The sequence below is a fragment of the Meles meles genome, chromosome 8 (genome assembly GCF_922984935.1).
Source record: "Meles meles chromosome 8, mMelMel3.1 paternal haplotype, whole genome shotgun sequence".
Classification (NCBI taxonomy): domain Eukaryota; kingdom Metazoa; phylum Chordata; class Mammalia; order Carnivora; family Mustelidae; genus Meles; species Meles meles.
In genome coordinates, this window is record NC_060073.1 from 9,425,733 (window position 1) to 9,450,701 (window position 24,969).

General features: G+C 42.2%; 1 long non-coding RNA gene across 1 annotated transcript; it reads left to right on the top strand.

The window, feature by feature from the left end:
- Positions 1 to 1,584: 1,584 nt before the first annotated feature.
- LOC123947885 lies at positions 1,585 to 24,567 on the top strand. Its single transcript, XR_006819876.1, has 3 exons — positions 1,585 to 1,658; positions 7,744 to 7,745; positions 24,537 to 24,567. It is a non-coding gene; the product is annotated as an uncharacterized LOC123947885 (long non-coding RNA).
- Positions 24,568 to 24,969: the final 402 nt, after the last annotated feature.

Sequence of the window (24,969 nt, forward strand, 5' to 3'; positions counted from 1 at the left end):
ACGAATGGATAAGGAAGATGTGGTCTTTGTTACTTTTTACTAATTTACTACCCCAGCCCAATTTCGTTTAGAATTCCTTATAACTGTAGCTCCCAAAGTTAACTTTTCTCTGTCCTGTCAACTTCTCAGTAATTTACTGTCTCTTCATTTAAAAAGTACAAAAACTGCCTGCTTTGGTTAGTCCTATAGGTCTCAATTTTACTATTGGGCTTTATTTATTATGCATGTGTACTAAAACGTTGTGGTTTGTTTTTTCTCTTGTTAATCTCTTAAGTAATTTCAATTATCAGTCTAGCTAAAACACCTTGAAGGGTATAGGAAAAAGTTTTCCTTCCCTTCAGTTTCATGTCAAGCATTGTTCTTGGCACTGGGGATACATCAGTAAAGAATACAGGCTTCAGGAAAATACAAATCAAATCCACAAAGAGATACTACCTCACACCAGTCAGAATGGCAAAATTAACCCATCATAAAACCATGATTTTATTGGCAAGGATCCAGGGAAAGGGGAACTCTCTTACACTGTTGTTGGGAATGCAATCCCGTACAGGCATTCTGTAAAATAGTCTGGAGAGTCCTCAAAAATGGAAAAGTAGAACTACCCTGTGACTTAGCAATTGCACGACTAGGTAGGTATCCAAAGGATACAGGTATAGTGATATGAAGGGGTACATCATGTTTACAGCAGCAATGTTCACAATAGCCAAAATATGGAAAGTCCCCAGATGACCATTGACAGATGAATGGATAAAGAAGATGTAGTGTGTGTTTTGTGTGTGTGTAAAATGAATATAACTCAGTCATCAAAAAGAATGAAATCTTATAATTTGCAATGATGTGGGTGGAAATAGAGTATGTTATGCTAAGTGAAGTAAGTCAGAGAAAGACATATCATATGATTTCACTCATGTGGAATATAAGAAACAAAACGCATGAACATATGGGAAGGGAAGGAAAAATAAAATAAGATGAAAATTGAGAGGGAGGCAAAACATAAGAGATTCTGAACCACAGGAAACAAACAGGGTTGCTGGAGGGGAAGTGGATGGGGTAACAGGGTGATGGGCATTAAGGAGGACACTTGATGTAATGAGCACTGGATGTTATATGCGACCAATGAATCACTAAATTCTACCTCTGAAACTAATAATATACTATATGTTAATTCAACTGAATTTAAATTAAAAAAAAGAAGACTGAGACACATATGTGAACACCAGCTGTCTTCTGTTGAGCCAGACACTGAGACTTGGGAAAACCTAAAAACTCTTCTCAGTGAGAAAGAGACATCCGAGTAGAGACCAAAGAGGTGAGAGAAACAGAAGAGAGGAAAACCAGATTTAAGAATTTCTGCACACTGCGTATTCCAACATGTTAAAAATGCAAGTAAAAGTAATTCTTTAAAAACCATTCTTCTGGGTGGCTCAGTTTAAGTGTCTGCCTTTGGCTTAGGTCATGATCCTGGAGTCCCAGTATCAACCCCCCATCAGGTTCCCTATTCAGTGAAGAACATGCTTCTCCCTCAGCCCCTCATCCCACTCATGCTCACTAACTTTCCTTTAACAAAAAAATTTTTTTAATTATTCATGGCTTCTATGAACATTGGGGTACATATGGCCCTTCTTTTCACTACACCTGTAGCTTTGGGGTAAATCACAGTAATAGGGTCATAGAGTAGCTCTATTTTTAATTTTTTGAGGAATCTCCACACTGTTTTCCAAAGTGGCTGCACCAACTTGCATTCACGCCATAAGTCAAGCAGAGAAAGTCAATTATCATATGGTTTCACTTACTTGTAGAACATATGGAATAACATGGAAGACATTAGGAAACGGAAAGGAAAAGTGAATTGGGGAAAATCAGAGGGGGAGATGAACCATGAGAGACTGTGGACTCTGAGAAACAAACAGGCTTTTGGAAGGGAGGGGTGTGGGGGGATGGGTGGGCCTTGTGGTGGGTATTAGGGAGGACACGTATTGCATGGAGCACTGGACGTGGTGCATAAACAATGAATCTTGGAACACTGAAAAAATAAAATAAAATTTTAAAAAATTATTCAGGGATGCCTTGTGGCTCAGTCAGTTAAGTATCTGCCTTTGGCTCAGGTCATGATCCTGGAATCCCAGCACCAAGCCTCTCACTGGGATCACTACTCAGCAGAGCATATTCTTCTCCCTCTGCCTCTCACCACACTCATGCTATCTCTCTCTCTTAAATAAACAAAATATTTTTTTAATTTTTAAATTTTTTTAATAAACATATAATGTATTACTAGCCCCAGGGGTACAGGTCTGTGAATCACCAGGTTTACATGCTTCACAGCACTCACCATAGCACATACCCTCCCCAATGTCCATGACTCCACCACCCTCTCCCTACCCCCCTTCCCCTGGCCCCCCCTCAGTTTGTTTTGTGACATTAAGAGTCTCTTATGGTTTGTCTCCCTCCCAAGCCCATCTTGTTTCATTTATACTTTTCCTACCCCACGAACCTCCCACCTTGCATCTCTACTTCCTCATATCAGGGAGATCATATGATAATTGTCTTTCTCCGATTGACTTATTTCACCAAGCATAATACCTCTAGTTCCATTCATGTCATTGCAAATGGCAAGATTTCATTTCTTTTGATGGCTGCATAGTATTCCATTGTATATATATACCACTTCTTCTTTATCCATTCATCTGTTGATGGACATCTAGGATCTTTCCATAGTTTGGCTGCTGTGGACATTGCTGCTCTAAACATTCAGGTGCACATGCCCCTTCGGATCACTACATTTGTACCTTTAGGGTAAATAACCAGTAGTGCAATTCTGGGTCATAAGGTACCTCTATTTTCAACTTTTGAGGACCCTCCATGATGTTTTCCAGAGTGCTGCACCAGCTTGCATTTCCACCAACAGTGTAGGAGAGTTCCCCTTTCTCTGCATCCTCACCAGCTCTGTCGTTTCCTGACTTGTTAATTTTAGCCATTCTGACTGGTGTGAGGTGGTATCTCACTGTGGTTTTGATTTCTATTTCCCTGATGCCGAGTGATGTGGAGCACTTATTCATGTGTCTGTTGGTATTTGGATGTCTTCATTGCAGAAATGTCTGTTCATGTCCTCTGCCCATTTCTTGATTTGATTATTTGTTCTTTGGGTGTTGAGTTTGCTAAGCTCTTTATAGATTTTGGATACTAGCCCTTTATCTGATATGTCATTTGCAAATATCTTCTCCCATTCAGTTAGTTGTTTCTATTTCATTGATTTCTGCTCTGATCTTTATTATTTCTCTTCTCCTGCTGGGTTTAGGCTTTTTTGTTCTTTCTCCAGCTCCTTTAGGCATAGGGTTAAGGTTGTGTATTTGAGACCTTTCTTGTTTCTTTTTTTTTTTATTTGACAGACAGAGATCACAAGTAGGCAGAGAGGCAGGCAGAGAGAGAGAGAGAGAGAGAGAGAGGAGGAAGCAGGCTCCCTGCTAAGCAGAGAGCCCGATGTGGGGCTCGATCCCAGGACGCTGGGATCATGACCTGAGCCGAAGGCAGAGGCTTTAACCCACTGAGCCACCCAGGCACCCAAGAGACCTTTCTTGTTTCTTGAGGAAGATTTGTATCACTATATATTTTCCTCTCAGGACTGCCTTTGCTGTGTCCCACTGATTTTGAACCACTGTGTTTTCATTACCATTTGTTTCCACAAATTTTTTCAATTCTTCTTTAATTTCCTAGTTGACCCATTCATTCTTTAGAAGAATGCTGTTTAGTTTCCATGTATTTGGGTTCTTTCCAAATTTCCTCTTGTGATTGAGTTCTAGCTTCAGAGCATTGTGGTCTGAAAATATGCAGAGAATGATCCCAATCTTTCGATACTAGTTGAGACTTGATTTATGACCCAGGATGTGATCAATTCTGGAGAATGTTCCATGTGCACTAGAGAAGAATGTGTATTCTGTTGCTTTGGGATGGAATGTTGTGAATATATCTGTGATGTCCATCTGGTCCAGTGTGTCATTTAAGGCCTTTATTTCCTTGTTGATCTTTGGCTTGGATGATCTGTCCATTTCAGTGAGGGGAGTGTTAAAGTCCCATACTATTCCTGTATTTTTATTGATGTGTTTCTTTGATTTTGTTATTAATTGGTTTATATAATTGGCTGCTCCCACGTTAGGGGCATAAATATTTAAAATTGTTAGATCTTCTTGTTGGCCAGACACTTTGAGTAGGATATAGTGTCCTTCCTCATCTGTTATTATAGTCTTTGGCTTAAAATCTAATTGATCTGATATAAGGATTGCCACCCCAGCTTTTTTCTGATGTCCATTAGCATGGTAAATTGTTTTCCACCACCCCCCCACTTTAAATCTGGAGGTGTCTTTGGGTCTAAAATGAATTTCTTGTAGGCAGCATATTGATGGGTTTTGTTTTTTTAAATCCATTCTGATACCCTGTGTCTTTTGATTGGGGCACTTAGCCCATTTACATTCAGGGTAACTATTGAGAGATATGAATTTAGTGCCATTGTATTGCCTGTAAGGTGACTGTTACTGTATATTGTTTCTGTTCCTTTCTGGTTTACTACTTTTAGGGTCTCTCTTTGCTTAGAGGACCCCTTTCAATATTTCCTGTAGGGCTGGTTTGGTGTTTGTAAATTCTTTCTGTTTTTGTTTTTTATCTCTCCTTCTATTTTCAATGATATCCTAGCTGGATAGAGTATTCTTAGCTGCATGTTTTTCTCATTTAGTGCTCTGAATATATCATGCCAGTTCTTTCTGGCCTGCCAGGTCTCTGTGGATAAGTCCACTGCCAATCTAATATTTTTACCATTGTATGTTACAGACTTCTTGTCCCAGGCTGTTTTCAGGATTTTCTCTTTGTCGCTAAGAATTGTAAATTTTACTATTAGATGACGGGGTATGGACTTATTCTTACTGATTTTGAAGGGGGTTCTCTGCACGTTCTGGATTTTGATGCTTGTTCCCTTTGCCATATTAGGGAAATTCTCTCCAATAATTCTCTCCAATATACCTCCCCTCTCTCTCTTCTTCTTCTTCTTTTGGAATCCCAATTTTTCTAATGTTGTTTCATCTTATGGTGTCACTTATCTCTCGAATTCTCCCCTCGTGGTCCAGTAGTTGTCTCTCTTGCTCAGCTTCTTTATTCTCTGTCATTTGGTCTTCTATATCACTAATTCTTTCTTCTGCCTCATTTATCCTAGCAGTAAGAGCCTCCATTTTTTTTATTGCACCTCATTAATAGCTTTTTTGATTTCAACTTGGTTAGATTTTAGTTCTTTTATTTCTCTAGAAAGGGATTTTATTTCTCCAGGCAGTGTCTCTCTAATATCTTCCAAGCCTTTTTTGAGCCTGGATAGAAGCTTGAGAATTGTCATTCTGAACTCTAGATCTGACGTATTACCCATGTCCATATTGATTAGATCCCTAGCCTTCAGTACTGCCTCTTGTTCTTTTTTTTTTTTTTTTGTGGTGAGTTTTTCTACCTTGTCATTTTGTCCAGATAAGAACATATGAAGGAGCAAATAAAATACTAAAGGGGTGGCAAAGACCCTAGGAAAATGTGCTTTAACCAAATCAGAAGAGACTCCAAATTGTGGTGGAGGAGAAAAGGGGTAAAAATAAGTTCAGAAAAATTTTTTTTAAAGAAAACAAATAAGGAAAAAATATAAAAAAGAAAAAAAAAATATATATATATTAGACTGATGACTAGAACAGGGTCGCTCACTTAATTTTGGAGTATTTTGGTCTCTTAGAAGAAACTACTTCCCAAAATTTTAAAGAATGGAAATCATATATAAGGGTAAACACAATGAAGGGATGGAATATGACTATAAAGATGAAAAAAAATTTAAATTTCTTAAAAAGGAGTTGATAAGGTAAGTTGGTTGGGAGAATAAAGAAAAAAAAAGTGGAGAAAATTTGCTCAGGCTGGAGACTAGAACAAGCCCAGTGCTAGATTTAGGATGTATTTTGATCTATTAGAAAAAGTTGTACCCCAAATTTTTTAGAAGAAAAAACCCTATGTTTATACAAAAAATAAAGTTAGATACAATGAAAAATAAAATAAGACTACAATAATGAAGTTTCAAAAAATATTTTTATGAAGAGTATTGTTAAGATAAACTGGTTAAAAAACATTAAAAGAGGAAAGGGTAAAGGTTTAAAAAAATTTAGCAGCAGAAAAAAATTTTAAAAATTAATTAACTTTCGCTCAGCATAATTTCTTCCAGTCCCGTCCATGTTGCTACAAAAGTTGGGTATTCATCCTTTCTGATGGAGGCATAATACTCCATTGTGTATATGGACCATATCTTCCTTATCCATTCATCCATTGAAGGGCATCTTGGTTCTTTCCACAGTTTGGTGACCGTGGCCATTGCTGCAATAAATATTGGGGTACAGATGGCCCTTCTTTTCACTACATCTGTATCTTTGAGGACATGGGGAGATGGAGAGGAGAGGGAGTTGAGGGAAACTGGAAGGTGAGATGAACCATGAGAGACTATGGACTCTGAAAAACAACCAGAGGGTTTTGAAGGGATGGGGGGTGGGAGGTTGAGGAACCAGGTGGTGGGTAATAGGGAGGACACGTACTGCATGGAGCACTGGGTGTGATGCCAAAACAATGAACATTGTTATGCTGTAAATAAACAAATAAAAAAAGAAAGAAAGAAAAATGGGTAACTGAAAAAAAAATTAATTAACTTTGCAAGACTAAAGAATCATGGGAAGAAAGCCATGAATTCCATGCTTTGCTTTATCCTCTTCAGGAATTCCGCTGTTCTCCTTGGGAAGTGATCTTGGTCTTGGCTGGATTTCTTGTTGATCTTCTGGGGCAGGGCCTGTTTCAGTGATTCTCAATTGTCTTTTCTCCAGGTAGAATTGCACCGCCATTAGGGGACAGGCTAAGTAATCCGCTCGGGTTCACCTTCAGGAGCCTTTTTTCCCTGAACGCTTTTTGTAGAGTTCCGAAGGACGGGAATGCTAATGGCGGCCTCCTGATCTCCAGCCCAGAGGAGCCGAGAGCTCGGGGCCCCACTCCTCAGTGTGCTTTACTTTTCATATCTCAATAGATCAGAAAATAATGACTTATTATTAGTATATCTCAATGCAATGCAATTGGCCAGGACAGGGGAAATGCAACTTGATGTGCTGGAATTCAAGGGTAGTACAAAGGGAGTGTTCCTCTGGGGTATGGGTAATGAGTTTCTGTACTGTTTGTGGATATTTTAAAAAGACAATGAAATAGAATAAAGGCCAACTTCTTTGAATGATCAGCATGAGCTAGTTTTTCTAGATAATATCATGGGTAACATGCCCCTCCTTGCTGGACATTTTAAATAATTGTGACACTGATTTGGAGCAGGGTGCTCCCAGTGGCCTGTCCATCACACATCCTGACCACATCCACTCATTCACGAGTCCAGGCTTCTCCCACCGAGTGGCTTCTTGGTTTCTGGATGGGATTTAGGGCTCTCTTGGATCACTGCACTCAATGGCAGCCATTCTGGGAAAGTCAAAACAATGGGGACATTAAAAAGAGTCATTATTGTCAGGGGTTGGGGAGAGGAAGGAACCAATAGGCAGAGCTCAGATGATTGTAAGGGTAGTAAAACTCTTCAGTACTATAAAGGGGGTGTTTATCACATACATTTCACAAAAAGCATAGACTATAAATCACCAAGAGTGAGCTCCGAGGTAAAGTTTGAACTTGGGTGATAAGGATGTGTTCACAGAGGTTCACCAGCTGTAACCAATACACCGCTAGGTGGGGAATGTTGATAGTGGGGTAGGCTGTGCATGTGTAGGAACACTCTGCACTTTCTGCTCAATTATGCTGTGAGCCTGAAACTACTCTAAAAAAAGAATACCCAACATGGACGGGACTGGAAGAGATTATGCTGAGCGAAATAAGTCAAGCAGAGAGAGTCAAGTATCATATGGTCTCACTTATTTGTGGAGCATAACGAATAACATGGAGGACATGGGGAGATGGAGAGGAGAGGGAGTTGAGGGAAACTGGAAGGGGAGATGAACCATGAGAGACTATGGACTCTGAAAAACAACCAGAGGGTTTTGAAGGGGCGGGGGGGTGGGAGGTTGAGGAACCAGGTGGTGGGTAATAAGGAGGGCATGTACTTCATGGAGCACTGGGTGTGATGGCAAAACAATGAACACTGTTATGCTGTAAATAAACAAATAAAAAAATTTAAAAAAATACCTCTATTTTTTAAATTTCTTTTCAGTGTAACAGTGTTCATTGGTTTTGCACCACACACAGTGCTCCACGCAATATGTGCCCTCCCCAATACCCACCACCTGGTTCCCTCAACCTCCCAACCCCCTGCCCCTTCAAAACCCTCAGGTTGTTTTTCAGTGTCCATAGTCTCTCATGGTTCACCTCCTCTTCCAATTTCCCTTAACTCCCTTCTTCTCTCCATCTCCCCATGTCCTCCATGTTATTTGTTATGTTCCACAAGTAAGTGAAACCATATGATAATTGGCTCTCTCTGCTTGACTTATTTACACTATGGAGTATTATGCCTCCATCAGAAAAAAAAACCTCTATTAAAGACAAAAAAGAAGGAAAACTCATTGTTGAGAATATTCTCTTGGACACCATAGAAATAAAATAATCCAATTAAAAATGGGCAGAAGACTGCCAGACAGCCAGGAGACACATGAGAATATGTTCAACATCACTCATCACGAGGGACATGAATGAAGAAACTGTGTTCAGCACAATCGATTTTGCCTCAGAAATAGTTTTTTTTTTTAATTTATTTATTTGAGAGAGAGACAGTGAGAGAGAGCATGAGAAGGGAGAAGGTCAGAGGGAGAAGCAGACTCCCCATGGAGCTGGGAGCCCGATGTGGGTCTCAATCCCAGGACTCCGGGATCATGACCTGAGCCGAAGGCAGTTGCTTAACCAGCTGAGCCACCCAGGTGCCCTCAGAAATAGTTTTTAACTTTGTACTTGGAAATAGCTTCAAAGTTACAGAAGATGGATGCAACTAGGGTATACGGTGCTGAGCAAAGTAAGTCAGTCAGAGAAAGACAAATACCATATGATTTCACTCATGTGGAATTTAAGAAACAAAACAGATGGATATAGGAGAAGAGAAGGGAAGATAAGATAAAAACAGAGAGGGAGGCAAACCATAAGAAACCCTGAACTATAGAGAACAAACTGAAGGTTGCTGGAGGAATAGTGGATGGGGGATGGGCTAAATGGGTGATGGGCAATAAGGAGGACACTTGTGATGAACACTGGCTGTTACATGGAAGTGATGAATCACTGAATTCTACTCCTGAAACTAACACTACACTATATGTTAAATATCTTGAATTTAAATAAAATCTCAGAAGAAAAACAAAAAAACCCTACAAAGGTTGTTTTTCAGAGTCCATAGTCTCTTATGGTTCGCCTCCCCTTCCAATTTTTTTTTTTTATAAACTTTTAATGTATTTTTATCCCCAGGTTTTGAAGGGTCAGGCGTGGGAGGTTGGGGGAACAGGTGGTGGGTAATAGGGAGGGCACGTTTTGCATGGAGCACTGGGTGTTGTGCAAAAACAATGAATACTGTTACGCTGAAAACAATAAATTAATTAATAAAAAAAGTAAAAAAACAAACCTACAAAGTTACAGAAATGTTGCAGTAATATGTGTAGTAGAACACTCATATACTTTTACTCATAGGCACTTTGCTGATGTGCCACTCTGTTTACTTCAGTATACAATCGCCTTTATTTTCTCCCAGTTCTAGGGTTAGTATTGTCTTTTCAACTGATCAGTCATTAGGCATCCTTTATACTAACCTAGACATTCAATAACCTCTAGTACCAATTCTTGCATATATTTTGCATATATTTGCATAGAGCAAATATTTGCTCTGCTCAGTATGTAGTCAACTTCATCAAATGGGCCAGGGTTCATCTCAACAGATGCAAATTCCTGCATATTTGCGCAACCATCGCCAGTTCCTGCAGCTCAGTCTCTTACTTTTCCTCTCCTCCTATGGTCCAAAAGTGAGAGGGTGGACTAAGGTCCCCATTTTTTTTTCCCTTTTTATTAATTTTTTCAGCATAACAGTATTCATTCTTTTTGCACAACACCCAGTGCTCCATGCAAAACGTGCCCCCCCATCACCCACCAAGGTCCCCATTTTTGAGAGGTGGAGAGAGATGGTGTGGCCTCCCTCTCCAGTGAGAATGCACCCAGAGCACTGAGAACTGAGTATGGTCCATGAGTTGTTGTTTTTTTTTTTAAGATTTTATTTATTTCTTTGACAGAGAGAGAGATCACAAGTAGGCAGAGAGGCAGGCAGAGAGAGGGGGAAGCAGGCTCCCTGCTAAGCAGAGAGCCGGGTGCGGGGCTCGATCCCAGGATGCTGGGATCATGACCTGAGCCAAAGGCAGAGGCTTTAACCCACTGAGCCACCCAGGCGCCCCGGTCCATGAGTTCTTAATAAATAAGTGTGTGTGTCTGTGTGTGTCTGTTTGTGCATGTTCACACAAGCAAGCCCACGCATACTTTTAAGATGTGGGTCCTGGCAAGTGTCCTTTTGCCTGGGCCTAGTAGTGTCAGAGATCCTGAGGTGTTTGGGAGAAGGTGGAGGGGAGGGACCCATTATAACAGTTGTGTCCTAGGTACTTTGGGCCAGTTTCCATAAAGAGCATATTAAATACCATATCTTAAAACAACATAAGTATAAAGATGAATATACCCCACTTTGGTTCGTTGGTATATATTCATTATTACTACAGTCACTTTTGGCAAATATTTTTAAAGAAATTATTACATTTTTGTGGAATTCTAAAACTATCATGCGACTAATTCTCTGTACGTGCTTTGCCTGGTGGAAGTCAGCCATGGTGGCAGCTGAGAAACAGTCCTGAGGAAGGGTCAAGACTCTTCTGGGTGACAGGATAGCCATGAAGGAAGAGTGATACCATGAGTTGTAAGCAGAAGGGGTGGCGATATCTTATCCCTGGTGATAGGACTGTGGGGACAGGTAGAAGTAAGGACAGCTATGGTTCAGTATAAAACCCAAAGGCTTTGCATTCTTCCCACAGAACACGCACCTTTCCCTCAACCTTCCTGGCCTTGTAGGTCCTCCTGGTGGGGAAACTGGACCACACTGCCACTTGCAGGATCATGTCTAGGGGCATCCACAGAATTTCAGGGGGGCACCACCAACCTCAATAATTAGGCAAATCACATTTTAGTGAAATATTTCAAGAATCAAAAATCGAGGCCACATATTAAAATTTTAAATCAAGACCGCATTCACCCGTGGTTTGTATGAGTCAAGTCTGTCCCTGGCTCTAGCCCTGCCCCACACTCTAGGACAGGGGCAGGAACTGAGCGAGGCCTAGCCATGGTGAGCTGTGCTCGCAGCATAGATGAAGACTGCAGTGTCTCAGGGACCTGCACGTGGCCCAAACACCAGAACCTAAGTCTCAAGAGCTTCCCACATGGTCCTGATAGAAATGGGGGTCGGGAGAGTGGAAAAGCACATTGTCAGAGAGGACCATGTTGAGCTACACTAGGGGATGAACTAAGTGCTTTTCACATTCCTCAGTCCTTCATCCATGTGCTCTCTAATGAAGAATTGTGTGTGTGTATGTGTGTGTGTGTGTGTGTGTGCAAGCACAACCACCTGTGATAGAAAAGGATCTCTAAAGTGTACATTTTGATCAGAGAACATAAGATGAACTTCCATTTGCAGACACTTTATTGAAATGAGAATGTACTCAAGGTTTCAACAATTGTCTTGCAGTTAACAGATCAAAAGACAAAAAGGAGAAAAAAGTTGTGGTTCATTGTACTCTCTGTAGTCCTCGGTGCTTCAGGTCATACACAAGGTTAAAAGTTATCACACCACTTACTTTGATATATTATGTTTTGGAAAACAAAACAGGGACAACAGTCAGATCTTCAGCTTTCTGCTTTCTGTTAGAAAGTAAGACTTGAAAAACAAACATTTCTTCTTCTTGGCTTTCTGGGTTTGTCCACACACATCTGGCATCCAAGATAGTTGGTGTTTGAATTAAGATCAGAATGATCTCGTCTCTCATTCTAAGGATCAGGAGGCTTTATCAAGGCCAGAGAGGTGCTGGTGTGCTGGCCCAGATCTCTTTCCATCAGGGATCCCAGTAAAACTCTTTTCTCCAAAATACCATATCCCGTAAATATGCTGTGTGTATTATCAGTTTTCAACAAAGAACTGTTCAGTCTAAGCTCAAATATAGAGAAATGTGAAGGTTTTGAGCTCCAGTGTGGCCTTACATGTTAGAAATACCAAAAACAGTCTGAAACAAAAACCGTTACCTTTGAGACCCAGAGAAGAAAGGAGACGTGCACTCCAAGTGATCAGTCTAATTGAGATTTTTAAAGAAAAAATTCCATTACCATTGGTTGCAGGGTTTTTCAGGCTTTAAACTGTTTACTGTGGTAAATGCATGTAACATAAAATTGACCATTTTCATCACCTTAAGTATATAGTCAGCAGTATTAAGTATACTGATGTTGTGGTGCCACCAATGTCCAGAACATTTTCATCTTGCTGTGGTGAGACTCTGTTCCCACTGAGCAATCCGCATTTCCCATACCACCAAACCCTAGAAAGTACTATTCTACCTCCTGTCTCTAGGAGATTGGCTACACTACAAACTGGATGTAAATGACCTCATGCAACAGTTGTCTTCTTTTACTGGCTTATTTCCTTTATCATAATGTGCTCAAGGTACATCTATGTTGTGCCCTTGTCAGCATCTTCTCAGTGAAGGACACTTTAACCTCTTGCTTTGGCAATATTTCTCCATTGTCTACCCTGGAAGGTTTTCAGTGGCATATTAAGATAGAGAATAAAATACAGATAACCAACTGTACTGATTGTCGTTTTTATACAATTCCACCCCCCATAGCTGATTCATACCCATGATCTCTACTTGTCCTTCATGGAGTCTTAAAGTAATGGTCAAGGAGTCCAATCACTTATACTAACACATTGGGATTTCTTGAAAGTGCATTTTAAATTCTTTTAATAAGATGTACAGAATCTACTTCAAGTGGATTCTTCTGCATTCTATTAAAAAATTATTATGAACATTTCCCTCTTTGTTTCTAAGAAGAAGGGGATCTTTTGCTGATCACTTCTACAAGTGAGGGACTTCTTGAGATTCAGATGTTTTTTCACCTTGATAAAAAATGGGTGTGTCATGAACAGACATTTCTGCAAAGAAGACATCCAGATGGCCAACAGACACATGAAAAAGTGCTCCACGTCACTCGGCATCAGGGAAATACAAATCAAAACCACAATGAGATATCACCTCACACCAGTCAGAATGGCTAAAATTAACAAGTCAGGAAATGACAGATGCTGGTGAGGATGTGGAGAAAGGGGAACCCTCCTCCACTGTTGGTGGGAATGCAAGCTGGTGCAACCACTCTGGAAAACAGCATGGAGGTTCCTCAAAAGGTTGAAAATAGAACTACCCTATGACCCAGCAATTGCACTACTGGGTATTTACCCTAAAGATACAAACATAGTGATCCGAAGGGGCACGTGTACCCGAATGTTTATAGCAGCAATGTCTACAATAGCCAAACTATGGAAAGAACCTAGATGTCCATCAACAGATGAATGGATAAAGAAGAGGTGGTATATATACACAATGGAATACTATGCAACCATCAAAAGAAATGAAATCATGCCATTTGCGACGACGTGGATGGAACTAGAGTATATCATGCTTAGTGAAATAAGTCAATCGGAGAAAGACAACTATCATATGCTCTCCCTGATATGAGGATATGGAGAAGCAACATGGGGGGGTAGGGGGATAGGAGAAGAATAAATGAAACAAGATGGGATTGGGAGGGAGACAAACCATAAATGACTCTTAATCTCACAAAACAAACTGGGGGTTGCTGGGGGGAGGTGGGATTGGGAGAGGGGGAGGGGGCTATGGACATTGGGGAGGGTATGTGCTATCGTGAGTGCTGTGAAGTGTGTAAACCTGGCGATTCACAGACCTGTACCCCTGGGGATAAAAATACATTATATGTTTATTTAAAAAAAAAATTTGGAAGGGGAGGCGAACCATAAGAGACTATGGACTCTGAAAAACAACCTGAGGGTTTTGAAGGGTCAGGGGTGGGAGGTTTGGGGAACAGGTGGTGGGTAATGGGGAGGGCACATTTTGCATGGAGCACTGGGTGTTGTGCAAAAAGAATGAATACTGTTACGCTGAAAAAATAAATAAAATGGAAAAAAAATCGGTGTGTCAAAACAGGTAATCATATCAAAAAATGGGCAGAAGATATGAACAGACACTTCTCCAATGAAGACATACAAATGGCTATCAGACACATGAAAAAATGTTCATCATCACTAGCCATCAGGGAGATTCAAATTAAAACAACATTGAGATACCACCTAACACCAGTTAGAATGGCCAAAATTAGCAAGACAGGAAACAACGTGTGCTGGAGAGGATGTGGAGAAAGGGGAACCCTCTTACACTGTTGGTGGGAATGCAAGTTAGTGCAGCCACTTTGGAGAACAGTGTGGAGATTCCTGAAGAAATTAAAAATAGAGCTTCCCTATGACCCTGCAATTGCACTGCTGGGTATTTACCCCAAAGATACAGATGTAGTGAAAAGAAGGGCCATTTGTACCCCAATGTTTATTGCAGCAATGGCTATGGTCACCAAACTGTGGAAAGAACCAAGATGCCCTTCAACGGATGAATGGATAAGGAAGATGTGGTTCATATACACAATGGAGTATTATGCCTCCATCAGAAAGGACGAATACCCAACTTTTGTAGCAACATGGACGGGACTGGAAGAAATTATGCTGAGCGAAATAAGTCAAGCAGAGAGAGTCAAGTATCATATGGTCTCACTTATTTGTGGAGCATAACAAAGAACATGGAGGACATGGGGAGATGGAGAGGAGAGGGAGTTGAGGGAAACTGGAAGGGGAGATGAACCATGAGAGACTATGGACTCTGAAAAACAACCAGAGGGTTATGAAGGGGCGGCAGGGGGGTGGGGGGGGTGGGAGGTTGAGGAACCAGGTGGTGGGTAATAGGGAGGGCACGTACTGCATGGAGCACTGGGTGTGATGCCAAAACAATGAACACTGTTATGCTGTAAATAAACAAATAAAAAAAAAATGGGTGTGTGCACATACCTGAGTGTGTGTGTGTGTGTGTGTGTGTGTGTGTGTGTGTGTGTGTTGTTTCCCTGTTTGGCCTTTTTCATAAATCTTTCCCTGGAGATTCCACAAAGTGAAGAGGCAAGTTATCAGTGGGACCTTGGCTGGCTTTCTGAATCTCAAAGGATTCACATGCACCCACAATTAAACTCACTGAAGTAATATAAGACATGTGTGACAATTGCTGTGACATAATGAGTGACAAGCTTAGAGCCTGCTTGTCTCTGTTCAGTGGCTTGAAAGCATATCGGAGAAAGGGTAATTACCATCATCTCTGCAACACTGCTCAGAGTTTTGTCTGACTGGATGAGAAAACACCCCTTCAGTTGTACTAATGCCTCATTAGTTCCAGGACCATTTGAGGAAGGTTTAAGAATGTTTTGGTATTCACCTATGCTCACTTGAAGATCAGTTGCTTTGTTAATCACTTCATCTGGAGATGAGCATCCAGAACCTGGAAGAAAACATGCAAAAGTGGTCACAATTACATAGGTTATGAAGGCCTTTTGGAAGTCCCTAGGATATGGTCAGCTTCTTACATCTCAGTAGACACACACATTCAGAGGGATTATGGTGAATGGTCTTGAGGTCTCAATTCTAGCAGAGTAAGCTCAGGATCTAGGGTTTCCTTTAAGCCTGAAAACACGTGTGCCCCCTCCCCACCCACACACTACCTCTGTAGCCCAGAGAAGCCAAACACTAGTAACCATGAAACAGAAGACACTGGAGATGCTCTCCACTGAGACTCCACTGAGATGCTCTGCACTGGACTTTGGGGAACAGGAAGTCTCCCAGAGGGCTCTGACTCGATCGTCAGCCAAAATCCTGTCCTATCCGCACAGAACTCACTTACAAAGCAGGAAAGAGGGAGGGCAATCAGCACAAGGACTCTCAGCAACTTCACGGCTGAAGGAAGCTCTGGTTGTCTGGTCTTAGGGAGGAAGGAACTCACTTTGGTGATGAGCACCTAGGAGTTCTCCTTTTACTCTCCTGCTCACCACCTTAATCCCTTCCCTAAATGAGGGAATGAGTCACACGATGGAACTGGCTTTGGACCAGGAAATGACAGCAAGAATCAATGCAACCCAGCCAGCCTGTGCTCTGTTTGCAGAAACCAAGGAGACAGAGATTTTTGGACTCAAAACAATTTTGAAACTGCAAGAATCATACATGATTTTAGACGAAATTAATGCAAAAGTGCTTGTTAACTCATCAGATTACAGAAAAGTTAGCCTGTGTTGTCATCATGTCGTTTTATTATTATTATTGTGGTCTTTATATCCTCTTGGCAGCCCTCCTCCTTCTTCAAGGTCCACACAGCTTCTATCTTGTGGGTCTGCTCCTGCTGGCTTAGCACACATCTGGGCTCAGTGCAATACCACATATGTCCTCTGGAAGGCAGACTCTCCTTGCCCATAGACACTTCAGTGAAGTGCTTGTGTTTGGGAAATACAACATCTCTCTCTTTTTCAAAAAAAATTTATTTATTTCTAAAATTTCTTTTCAGTGTTCCAGAATTCATTGTTTATGCACCACACCCAGTGCTCTATGCAATACATGCCCTCCATAATACCTACCACCAGGCTCACCCAACCTCCAACCGCCTCCCCACCCCAGCCCCTCCAAAACCCTCGGATTGTTTTTCAGAGTCCACAGCCTCTCATGCTTCGTCTCCCCCTCCAATTTCCCCCAACTACATGTTATTCTCTCTGAAGGGTCTTTTACAAATAATGTCTCATTTAATTAACTCAATTTCATAAATTCATTCTATTATAAGTCCATGAGTTTTTTTGCTGTTTAAAACTTTTCCCCCAATGATTCCAAGGATGATGCAAACTGTAGAGCAAGTGGTTGTTCAGCAGAGGCAGTGCCGCGGGTGGAACGGTGACCAGGTCTGGGCTCAAGCAGATGTGGATTCAAATCTTGGAGGCAACACCTAATCATGAAGTGTTCTCGGGCAAGTGAAACTGCTGGTCATTTCAAGCTTCCTTTTCCTCCTCCCTAAAAGGAGCAAGAATAATACCACACCTGTTTTTTTGTTGTTGTTGTTTTTTGAAGATTTTATTTATTTATTTGTCAGAGAGAGAGAGATCACAAACAGGCAGAGTGACAGGCAGAGGCAGAGAGAGAAGCAGGCTCCCTGCTAAGCAAGGAGCCCGATGCGGGACTTGATCCCAGGACACTGAGATCACGACCTGAGCTGAAAGCAGCGGCTTAACCAACTGAGCCACCCAGGCTTCCCTCCACACCTGGTTTTGCAAGAATGCCAGACACTCTGTGAAGAGCTTATCCAGGGACCCCTGGGTGGGTCAGTTGGTTAAACATCTGCCTTCAGTTCAGGTCATGATCTTGGGGTCCTGAGATCAGCCCCGATTTCAGGCCACGTGCTCAGCAGGGAGTCTTCTTCACCCTCTCCCCATCCCACTGCATGTGCTCTCTCGCTCTGTGTGTGTCAAATAAATCAATAAAATCTTAAAAAAAAAAAAACCACGAAGCTTATCCAGGCTTCAAACAAGGTAATCCTGAATAAAAGGGAGGTTTCATCCATGCATCCATGCATCCATGCATCCATGCATCCATCCATCCATCCATCCATCCATCCATCCATCCGTCCATCCACTGCTCAAAAGTAGCCATGAGCTTCCCCCATGACTGGGGCTGTGCTGTGTGACCCAGATTCAGTTGTTCCACTAGAATCTCAACCCTGTGGAGCTTATTCTCACAAGGGAGGCAACAAACAAGCCCATAAATGAATGAGTGACATCAGAAAGTGGTTGCTACAGAACCACAAAACGACCACGATGGGCCATGTCCTGTACAGAAGTCCAGGCCAGCTATGGGAGGACAGGTTTTAAAGCCTGGATGAGTGGACAATGATATCAAGGTGAAGATCTGGGAAAGAGTGTTCTAGACAGAGGGAACAGCAGGTACAGAGGCTCTGGGGCACTTGGTATTTGGCAAGATAAGGAATGTACACACAGTGTGCCTCGGGGTGTCAAGAGAGACACAGGACAGCCTCTTACTATAGAAATAGAAAAACTACATCAGTTTAAGCAGGGACAATAAGAGGATAACAGGAACAAGAGAAACAAAGTAGGCTGAAGTTAACAAAAAGAAAAAGAAATTGATGAGAGAGTCAGAGAGATGAGTTAATTATTCACAAATGCAGTATTTGCTGTTTGGATTGTTTTGGACTCATTTCTTCCCATCATTCAGCTGGAGCATAAGTTGCCAAGATCAATACTAATTTAGGGAGAGGCTAGAAATACATAAGATGATGTTCTTACATGTTACTTTCCCCAGATGATTGCTGCCCATCTCTTTCAAAAGGCAGAGGGACATCAGTAATGAAAGGAGAGACTTTTTGGTTAGGTCTTTTAATTTTTTTTAAGATTTTACTTTTATTTATATGAGAGAGAACATGTGCACAAGCAGGGGGAGGGGCAAAGGAAGAGGGGAAGGTTGAAGCAGACTCTCCGCTGAGCAGGGAGCCTGATGAGGGGCTCCATCCCAGGACCCTGGGATCATGACCTGAGCTGAAAGTAGATGCTTAACCAGCTGAGCCACCCAGGTGTTCCTGGCTAGGTCTTAATGGGGATTCAACCTGGTGTCCTAGTTGTTATGGACTTGCCCTGTTACCTGCTGGGACACAGGTCCCTTCAGAGGTTTTTTTCACTCAACAAAAAAATAAAATTAAATAAAAAAGTAAAAATCCCACATCATTTCCATGATGCTCACAGTAAAGAGGTGTATTTTTTGTACTTTCATGTTTTCTTCATAATAGATGATGATCATTCTCAGGTGAATGAAAAAGCAATAACTACCCCACAAAGGACTCATTGCCAACCCAGTGTTAACGAGGAGAAATAGAAGAAACCAAAAGGTCTGAATGTGTAGCTAGCCTGGTGTTTTCTTTTCCCAAAAGGGGCCTTAAGTCAGGTCCCCAGATGATGTTCCGAAACTAGAGGAATGAAGGAGTCTTCAGTTTGGGTGTTGGTGTGACACTAATTGATCCCCTATTAAGACAAACCATGGTGTAGGTGTGAATTTGTACAGGTATAGATTTTACACTGAATACCTTGTGCCATGGGAGAGAGAAAGTATGCAGTAATTTGGCCTGTCCTCAGGCTCATGGAAGACCTAAGATATACTCACACCAAGATTTTGGTCATTGAGGCCTTCCCATACTTCATAAAATAATAACAATCAGTGACAGCCATCTTTTGTTGTTGCTGTTGTTGAAAATTTTATTTTTTTAAATTTAATTTTATTTTTTCACTGTTCCCAGATTCATTGTTTATGCACCAAACCCAGTGCTCCATGCAATACATGACCTGCTTAATACCCACCACCAGGCTCATCCAACACCCCACCCCGCTCCCTTCCAAAACCCCCAGTTTGTTTCTCAGAGTCCACAGTCTCTCATGGTTCATCTCCCTCTCTAATTTCCCCCACCTCACTTTTCCTTTCCTTCTCCTAATGTCCTCCATGTTATTTCTTATGTTCCATGAGTAAGTGAAACCATATGATGATTGACTTTCTCTGCTTGACTTATTTCACTCATCATAATCTCTTCCCGTCCTGTCCACATTGATACAAGAGTTGTACTCATCCTTTCCGATAGAGGCGTAATATTCCATTGTATATATGGACCATATCTTCTTTATCCATTCATCTGTTGAAGGGCATCTTGGCTCTTTCCACAAAGATACAGATGTTGTGAAAAGAAGGGCATCTGTACCCCAATGTTCATAACAGCAATGGTTACAGTCGCCAATCTGTAGTGATTGTCAGTGATTCATGCATTGGCACAAAAGCCTTTGAAGAAGTTTCTTTGAAATTTAGATGATCTTTAAGTGTTTCTAAATTTTAAGCTACTGATATGGATCAACTTCACAGTATTTGAGAAGATATCCCACATGTTTTTTCCACTCATTCTATAAAACATGTTCTGCCCCTCACCTGCAGGACTGTTGAGACATTAACCTCAGGCATGTTCTTTGGAAGTGAACCTCTTCCTCATTAAGATCATGCCAAAATCTAGAACTTGAGAAAGGAGGGACTTACCAGGCTAGCAGCATTAGGAAATGCGCTGGCCTCGGAGACATCTTGAAGGCAGTGAAGTGTTGGTTGTTCACAGTATCTAGGTCATTCCCAGACCAGGCTCACTACCAGCCATTGGTTAAGCCTGCTATGGAGATTTCAAGGCTGCACCTCTTTGTACCTGGGAATAGTCCTGAGATTATAATAAGACCTCAAGACCAGGTTGGGCACAAGCAGGTGCTGTGTTTGTGGCATTGCCAGTGATTCATTTTATAAAATTGAGAAATTTCTTATGATAAACCTTGAAGGACAACTAGGACCACCAGAGACCACTGGAAACATGCTACAGGGCAAGTTCACATCTGAGGTAAAAGTTCTGTGTTTGGCAGCAACTTCTTTCAGGATATGTCTCCAAAGGCCAAGGAAACAAAAGCAAAAATGAACTTTTGGGACTTCATCAAGATCAAAAGCTTCTGCACAGCAAAGGAAACAGTCAACAAAACAAAGAGGCAACCCACGGAATGGGAGAAGATATTTGCAAATGACAGTACAGACAAAAGGTTGATATCCAGGATCTATAAGAACTCCTCAAACTCAACACACACAAAACAGATAATCATATCAAGAAATGGGCAGAAGATATGAACAGACACTTCTCCAATGAAGACATACAAATGGCTATCAGACACATGAAAAAATGTTCATCATCACTAGCCATCAGGGAGATTCAAATTAAAACCACATTGAGATACCATCTGACACCAGTTAGAATAGCCAAAATTAGCAAGACAGGAAACAACGTGTGTTGGAGAGGATGTGGAGAAAGGGGAACCCTCTTACACTGTTGGTGGGAATGCAAGTTGGTGCAGCCACTTTGGAGAACAGTGTGGAGATTCCTGAAGAAATTAAGAATAGAGCTTCCCTATGACCCTGCAATTGCACTGCTGGGTATTTACCCCAAAGATACAGATGTAATGAAAAGAAGAGCCATCTGTACCCCAATGTTTATTGCAGCAATGGCCATGGTCGCCAAACTGTGGAAAGAACCAAGATGCCCTTCAACGGATGAATGGATAAGGAAGATGTGGTCCATATACACAATGGAGTATTATGCCTCCATCAGAAAGGATGAATACCCAACTTTTGTAGCAACATGGACAGGACTGGAAGAGATTATGCTGAGCGAAATAAGTCAAGCAGAGAGAGTCAAGTATCATATGGTCTCACTTATTTGTGGAGCATAACAAAGAACACGGAGGACATGGGGAGATGGAGAGGAGAGGGAGTTGAGGGAAACTGGAAGGGGAGATGAACCATGAGAGACTATGGACTCTGAAAAACAACCAGAGGGTTTTGAAGGGGCGGGGGGGGGGGGGGGGGTGGGAGGTTGAGGAACCAGGTGGTGGGTAATAGGGAGGGCACGTACTGCATGGAGCACTGGGTGTGGTGCAAAAACAATGAACACTGTTACACTGAAAATAAACAAACAAAAAAATTTTTTCAAAAAAAAAGTTCTGTGTTTGGAAGAGTTTTATTGAGATATAATTTACAAAGGACTTCTCCATCAAACACATTCCACATACTGTTGGTTTATTAATCTTCTCTAATCCCAGCAGCTATGAGTGCTTACCTGTTTTCAAAATTCAATAAAACATGAATGGCAAACAATAATACAGCACTCCTTGATGCAAGGCCATAGAGGAACCTCCTTTAATCTTGACAGCAACAGGGGTACCTGGGTGGCTCAGTGGGTTAAACCTCTGCCTTAGGCTCAGGTCGTGATCTCAGGGTCCTGGGGTCAAGTCCCGCATCAGGCTCTCTGTTCAATAGGAAGCCTGCTTCGCCTCTCTCTGCCTGCCTCTCTGCCTACTTGTAATCTCTCTCAAATAAATAAATAAAATCTTTTTAAAAAAATCTTGACAACAACAACCCAATGTGAAGGATAATGATGAGGTTTATTGACCCAAAGGCAAACTTAAGAGTGTGGAAGAGGTCACCCCATGGATGGGCTCTCAGGAGAGCAGTATAAACCGGATGCTTCAGAGAAAACTGAGGTGTGTGGTCACCCTCCTGGTGGTTGGTAAACATCCTGCAGCTTTCCAGGTGTAATCTGAAGCCAACCCAGGTACACAGACAGAAGGAAGAGACCAAGAATAGGTAGTGCAGTCCAGGTTGGTATGTGGCCGGTTTAACAGCAAGGGAACTTACGAACAAGGGTTTTCTTGGGTAAGCACAAGATGGGTAGACTGCTACACCCATGTGCCAGAAACAGAAAGTATACGGAGAGAAATTAAGTGGCTTTAGTCATTTACCCAGTTCAGACGATCTCAACACTACATCACTATCTCAGAGCATTGTGTTGGGGGCAGCCTCTGGGGGTGGATCAGGCCAGGGGAACCTACGTTCCTAGGACAGGGGAGGTGGGTGACGAGGCTCCAACTACCTGGGTCCAGCTCATGGGTCACCTAGATGTCATGTCCTCTTCCCCAGCACCTCCCCCAGGAGGTGTTGTATTATTTCTCCCCAACTGCAGACATTAGAACAAGAGAAGTCAAATAGGTTGACCAATGGCCCATGCTTATGGGTGGTAGCTGTTAGGGTCCATGATCAAAGGAACGAGACTGACACAAAGCGAAAGTCAAGCAAAGCTTTATTTCCCGCCATGCATCAGAAACGAAACTGACTGGTAGGTGCCCGAGCCCCATGCATTAGAAATCAAACTGACCGGTAGGTGCCTGAGCCTTGCTGGGGGCCACCGCCTCCTTGCCCTGGGGTCCCTCCTGGAGGCTTCCTGCCTCACCCTCACTGTACCACAGGCCGCTCCTGACGAGGCCGCTCCCCGACCGTCTAGTGACAGCACCGCGGCTCGAGGCCGCTCACGGACGGTGCTGCTACAGATGAGGCTCCAGCAATGCTGCTCCTGATGAGGCTGCGCCGCCGGCTCCCAGGGTGAGACCACTCCTGGTGGCATCATTGTTTGGGGCAGGGAGGCTCCCAGCAATGCCGCTCCTAACGATGAAAAGGGCATTGTCACTCTCCACAACTCCAACACTACCACTACCCTCACGGTTCCCAAAGGCTCCTGCTACCGGCTACCCTAACTCCTCCTGCTACTATCCCCCCTTGCAGTCTCACAGACCAGCCTCTATAGAGGTAGTTGAGCCCGGCCTACACACAGGTGGCCAATGGGATTGCAACTCACCTCAGTAAATTTATACCTGCCCCACTGATTGGCCATCTCTTCTAGCTGGCCTGGCCTGCCCCTACATTCCCCCCTTTTCTTTGGAAATTTGTCAAATCCTTTTGACAGGAAAAAAAAGGACTGACTTTTCAGCCAGTTCTATGCTCTCCTGTTGTAAGGGGGCTACATTGAGCATGTAATACTGAGGCCAAAAAGTAACAGTAGTGCACAGTCGACTGATGAGTTAGCCATTCAACACTTTGTATAACCTTTTCCATTTTTTTCCTAATTCCGTTCATCTAATTTCCCACCTATACTTTTCTTTTTTTTTTCCATTTTATTTATTTTTTCAGCGTAACAGTATTCATTGTTTTTGCACAACACCCAGTGCTCCATGCAAAACGTGCCCTCCCCATTACCCACCACCTGTTCCCTCAACCTCCCACCCCTGACCCTTCAAAACCCTCAGGTTGTTTTTCAGAGTCCATAGTCTCTTATGGTTTGCCTCCCCTTCCAAATTTTTTTTTTAATAAACATATAATGTATTTTTATCCCCAGGGGTACAGGTCTGTGAATCGCCAGGTTTACACACTTCACAGCACTCACGATAGCACATACCCTCCCCAATGTCCATAGCCCCCTCCCCCTCTCCCAATCCCACCTCCCCCCAGCAACCCCCAGTTTGTTTTGTGAGATTAAGAGGCATTTATGGTTTGTCTCCCTCCCAATCCCATCTTGTTTCATTTATTCTTCTCCTATCCCCCTAACCCCCCATGTTGCTTCTCCATGTCCTCATATCAGGGAGATCATATGATAGTTGTCTTTCTCCGATTGACTTATTTCACTAAGCATGATATGCTCTAGTTCCACCCACGTCATCGCAAATGGCATGATTTCATTTCTTTTGATGGCTGCATAGTATTCCATTGTGTATATATACCACATCTTCTTTATCCATTCATCTGTTGATGGACATCTAGGTTCTTTCCATAGTTTGGCTATTGTAGACATTGCTGCTATAAACATTCGGGTACACGTGCCCCTTCGGATCACTATGTTTGTATCTTTAGGGTAAATACCCAGTAGTGCAATTGCTGGGTCATAGGGTAGTTCTATTTTCAACATTTTGAGGAACCTCCATGCTGTTTTCCAGAGTGGTTGCACCAGCTTGCATTCCCACCAACAGTGGAGGAGGGTTCCCCTTTCTCCACATCCTCACCAGCATCTGTCATTTCCTGACTTGTTAATTTTAGCCATTCTGACTGGTGTGAGGTGATATCTCATTGTGGTTTTGATTTGTATTTCCCTGATGCCGAGTGACGTGGAGCACTTTTTCATGTGTCTGTTGGCCATCTGGATGTCTTCTTTGCAGAAATGTCTGTTCATGTCCTCTGCCCATTTCTTGATTGGATTGTTTGTTCTTTGGGTGTTGAGTTTGCTAAGTTCCTTATAGATTTTGGATATTAGCCCTTTATCTGATATGTCGTTTGCAAATATCTTCTCCCATTCTGTCAGT